Source organism: Fukomys damarensis, unplaced genomic scaffold (genome assembly GCF_012274545.1).
Source record: "Fukomys damarensis isolate Sample0158 unplaced genomic scaffold, DMR_v1.0_HiC HiC_scaffold_39, whole genome shotgun sequence".
Taxonomy (NCBI): domain Eukaryota; kingdom Metazoa; phylum Chordata; class Mammalia; order Rodentia; family Bathyergidae; genus Fukomys; species Fukomys damarensis.
Window position 1 is genome coordinate 102,609,470 of NW_022900951.1, and position 5,895 is coordinate 102,615,364.

A 5,895-nucleotide genomic window follows, 5' to 3' on the forward strand; every position below is an offset into this window, starting at 1 on the left:
ATATAAAAATTATATATATTATATATTAAATTTATAGATATAGTATATGTTGTACCTAGAATAGCACATGTGCAGGTACATGCACACACATAGACCAGGGAATATCATCTGACAGATTATAATTTTATATGATTGCCTTAAGCTCTGCTTTTCTTCCTTTCCCTCATTAAGCTTTACATTTACAACTGTTGGCTATGCTAAAGGGAGTTTTAAAATGCCCACTATAGCACAAAACATATATATTCACAATTACCAAAAATTAGTGCACACAGGAATAAATTATTTGCAGAATTATTTATTTATATAAGTATTTCATTGCCAACCTATAGATGAATATTAAATGAGAAGAATATATTGTAGATTAACTTTATACTATCCCATTATGTCACAGAAGCATTTGGGGTTTATTCTATGATGCATCCAAATTTGGATTTCTACTATTAGTAGTTACTGATATAAATGTGTACTTAATAGTCTCAACAAAGACTTCATCTTCTCTTAGATTTATAGCATTTCCTATGTTGGTTGTGGTAAAATTGGATAGAAGTGACTGAAAAAAAGTACATGGATCATGTGTTAATATCATGTAGGCACATAAATGAAGACTTGGATAAGACAGGGTCTACAAAGTTGTTGGAGAATCCATTCTATTCCACTTTTTATAATGTTATCACTGGCTATACATATGCAATTATTATTTTCCTGAAGTTTGATACCAACTTAACCCTAACTTCAAATGCACTGTGTATGCCAAAACTTCTTAATTTTATACTTCAATTCCAAATATTTCATGTCCACCTTCTTTCATACACTTGTAAATATCAAAATAGATCTTCAGATTCATAAAATGGGGAGCATTTTTCAACTAATGAATCATTAGAAAACACTGTGGGAAACTTTTATCAAGTTTCACATGGGTTCTCTACCTTCACAGAAAGTAGTAACTATTGTTTGGTTCATTTTCTTGATCAAATCCTATGCCATGTTCTGATTTTGCTTACACGTCACTGAGGAACACTTGTGTAAGTATGTTAAAGTTTGTCTGCATGTGATTCTTAAGGAATATCTGCTTTTGCCTACAGAGATTGCCATATTTTATATCGGTGAGAAAGTGGGATGTTGTTTTATCGGGATGGGAATACTTGTCAAACTGCTTGACTTTCTTATTTAGAATATAACCACATTATCATAGTATTGCAGCAGATACGACTGGCAACTAGGGAAAAGCCATGCCTGAGAGAGAATCAGGATGACCCTGTGACAGACAAGATAAGAAGCCTAAGACTGAAGGCTGAGAAAAACCCAGGCCCTGGGGCGGATACACAATGGCCAAGGCCAGGCCTCCCATAGTCTGATAAACAAGGGCCCCATGTTAAATTGATGTGAGCCTCCTGCCCCAGAATGTGATAAAAACAAGGAGATAGATAACCTGTAACACCAAGTCTTTATTCATACCAGTCTGAAGAGTGTCTTTGTTCTGCTTGTGATAATCATTTTAGAAAAGTTACGATTAATAGCGCAACGCGGACTACGTGCACCCGGTTCTCACAAGCCCCATTCTTGTCAAATTTTCCTGTTTATACCTCCATATGTTGGCCCTAGATTGGCCTAGAGTAGTCTGAAATGTGGTCACTTTAGTGTATAAATCCCCCTAGACGAAGATCCTGATGGGCATCCTACTTAGAACCCTTTCGCAGTTAGCGCGAGCTTTACTTCCTTGTCTTTTACTTTCTTGACTTTATATGTTTTAAATACACTTGCTTACACGCATTTCCTCAATCTCAAGGTTTCATTCTTTGTCACAGTGGGACATGACCCCAGTCTTTTGGTAATAAAAGTTGATAGCATAGGTTCTTTTAAAAATATTGAAAACTTTAAGTTCTTATATAACTACTTAAGTCCCTTTTCTCACTTTATTGTTGAAAAAATAATTTTCTGTCTATTAAATTGGATATAAGCAAATGCTTAATAAATCATAGATATCTTTAAGTATATAGATCTCCCAAGTCTATGGACCTTCCATAATGAGCAATGTAGACTACTTTTACTTCAAATCTCATCAGAAAGAGTAATTGAATTGCTTCTCTCTAGGTATTCCTTTCTGCAGATTGTCCAGCATAATCTTGTCTACCTGTAAAAGTTGTGTTTATCCTTCAAGTCTGATCTCAGACACTATCTCCACTACAATGTAGTTGACTCTTCCGTGTCTATTCAGGGAATCTTTTGTACAATACATGCATACTTTTGTTAGAGCAGTTAATATACTTCATTACAGCCATTGGCTAATCTTCTTTTAAATTACAAGTGCCTTTGAGGTATAGATATTTTAAAAATATATTTTGATTCCCAGACCTACCACAGTGCCTGGTATATCAATATCCCCAAAGCATTTCTGAATAAGCAAATGAGTTCAGCTTCCATGAAAACCCCAATAAAATGTAATAGTTAGCATTCTGTGCTTGCTCTTAGCTAAAGGCTAAGCAATAATAATAGCATTATGAAGGATGGTTCCCATACTCTCTGTTTTATTCTTAAATCACTTTAGGCCACTATATCATAAGATCATATTATCTTAGTATTCACTGAATAGGTTGCATTCACTTGCACTTTAATGCTATATTTTAAGCATTTTTCAGAGGTCATTAAAAATAGCCAAAGAGCTATTCGAATATCCACTCTAAATTTACTGTATCCTTTTATGAAGGGCATAATTCATTATATTGCTCAATGTCTTCTTTATACAATGTCCCATAGCAAAGTAATTGTGTAACTTAATGACAAAGAATTTTATCTCAGTGGAATTATTATATTTTCTGTTTTCTAGTAATGAAAACTCTATCTGGGTGAAGGTTATGAAGTCAGAAAGTTTCTTTGTTCGAATCATAATCCAAAGTAGAGTTTATTTTTAAGTCAGTGGACAGAATTATTTTTTCAAATTCAGTAACTTCATCTATAAAATTATGATTAAACACAAACTCTCCATGGTTTCAGTGTAGATACATATAATATCAAGATAAAGGAAAAGAAATAAGGAAAAATATGAGAAAATGAAAAAATGGAAAAAAGTTTTTGTAAATAGGGAAGGGAGGAGCAGGTGAAGGGAGGGCAGGGGTATGGGGAAAAAATGAGAACCAAGACCTGTCATGTAAAGGTACAAGATCCCAATGATGAATGCAACTGTACTGTATACCTAAAAGGTAGCAATAAACTCAATGAGAAAAAAAAATGATGACAAAATTTCTGGTACATAATATGTGTTCAGTGATAATTTATTATTTTCTACTTGTTCGCAAACAAGCACTATGACAAATATAATACCTAATCATTCCAACTATATCAACTTTTCCACTTTTTCTGTTTTTGATCCTGATTATTACTTTTTGAGGTTTTTATTTTTAAAAAACAGTTTACTTATGGAAAACAGGTATATAAAATGTATACTAAAATTCATAAACAGATTAGTACTTGTGAAGCCTGTTTAAAAGTTATCATTAGTTAGAAAGCTTAAAATTTTAATTATTGCATGTTGATGTACAGCAGAACAGGAAGTGTTGAGTTATAAGGAAGAGAGAATAAAATCCCAATGCTTATTTAAATTTCTCCCCTTTTAGGTGATACAGTATTGTACATATCACCATTAGACATCATACTAGGGTTTCCTTCCCAACAAAATTTTTGAAACTTAAACACATGAATATACATGAAAGTATCATTTTTGTTACATCACGGAGATTAATGAGATTGAAGATAAGAAGAATCACCTTGAGAATAAAGTTATGAAGAAGACAGCAATGCAAGGAAATTGAAATGATTTTTTTCTCATTGAGTTTATTGGTACATTTGAGGTATACAGTACAGTTGCATTCATCATTGGGATCTTGTACCTCTACATGACAGGTCTTGATTCTTAGTTTTTCCCCTTATCCGTGCATTAAAAAAATGAGGGAGGAACACAGAATTTGACATTGCTTTTATATCACTTTGTTTCAGAGAAAGCTCACTAGACTACTCTCTGGACTATAATTTAAAGAAGAAACAATCACCTAGTAATATGTCCTTTAATAAGAGACCAACTATGGAATATGCATTTGAATCACTCACTCATATCCTTGTGAATAAAAAGGAGAAAAATAGACAAGATGCTAAGGCAATTAGATTACAATGTAAATAATTAATGACTAATGGTTGTAATTACTAAAAATGATTTATGAAATGCCACTGGTATACGAAGAAGATGGTAGATAATAGAAAATACAAGGATTAATGTCTTTAACTTCAATGAACTGGCATTGTTTTGTGACAGAGGCAAAATGGGAGGAGCCAGAGAACGGGTTAAACTCATTCACCAGGTACTTATTGGATCGCTTCTATGTGTCAGGATCTCTGCAAAGATATACGGGAATGTTACATAACATCTTTCCATATACTATATATGTAATTACGCATTATTCAATTTTGTATGTCAATTTATACACCAACATTTTAATCTATTTAATTACAATGGCCTCATTTATTGTTATCTATATTGCACTACAAGTTGTATATATATTATCTCTATTCTAGAAAACATAATTTATAATAGAGAACATTCTCTTAATTTTCCAGGTTAAGTCATTGAAGTTTAGTAAATTTAAACAGCTAATAAATGCTAGAAATGAGATTCCAGCCGAGGTCTCTGTCCCTTCTCTGATCTGGTGCCCGTTACAATATTATCGCTCAGGCCTTTGCCAGTTCTAGGGAATCAATGGAGCACTATTGAGGAAAGGGTCAGATAAGCAAGTATCTTTTAGTTCTAGTGCTTGGCTATTGTGTGATTCAGAGAGCATCACAGAATCTGGGTGAGAAAGTTACCGGCTTTCCTATTCTGCCCTGCCAGATTCTGCTTGGTGTTGTAGCATCTTCTAAGATAACCCCAAGGATCCATGCCTCTGGTTATTAGTATCCATACGACATCCTCTACCCATTGATCTCCATTAGTTTAGTGACATCATTTTTATCCATTAAGTTATTGCAAATGTGATATAATATCATTTCCAATAGTTTTTAAAATGTTGTAACTTCTATTTCCCCCTCCCCTCCCCTCTTCTCCTCTCCTCTCTCTGGTTCAGTCTGCAAGAATGCAGCTGCCATATTATGTGTTGCTTTTTAAAGAGACATACATCGTAAGAAAACAATGTCAGCCAGCAGCTAGGAAAGACGTGAAGCTTTTTTTATGCCTGCATGATTGAACTTGAAAGTGAAATCTCCCTCTCTTGTCCCCAGGTGAACCAAAAGAGACCACAGCCTTGGCTTAGTTTAATTGCAGCCTAATGAAAGACACTTAGTAGCTGCACCCAGATAAGCTGGGCCAGATTTTTTTACTTCATATAAACTATGAGAAAATAAATAATTGTTTTTTTAGCCAGCATGTTTTGAGACATTTTGCTCCACATAAATAAAAACCTTATACAACAGGGAAAAAAGCTTACCCTGACCTGGAGAGAGTTGTTTGGACAAAGGCAATGGCTAGGTTTCTTGATAAACATAGGGCAATTGTCTTGCGCTCTTGAGATATTAAAATGTTTCCCTTGCATTTACCAAGGGGCAGCCTTGTAAGTTATAAGCTCTGTTGAACTACTGTATCCAGGTTCACTTCCTTGCTGTAGAAATGGAGGCACATTTTCCCATGGATGTAGAACCAGTTAAATAGGAAAAGTCTTGGATCCTATAACGTGTCTAGAGTGAACATTCTTAACCTGTTATATTATTTCTTAACCTGTAATATTATTTCAATTATAGCATATATTCTCAGTTTATTGCTTAGATGAGGTTCACTAAGTGATTATTTCTCTCAGGCCTCTTCATTGATAAAAATGTAAAAAATGTATTTATCAAATTTATGGATGAAATTAAACT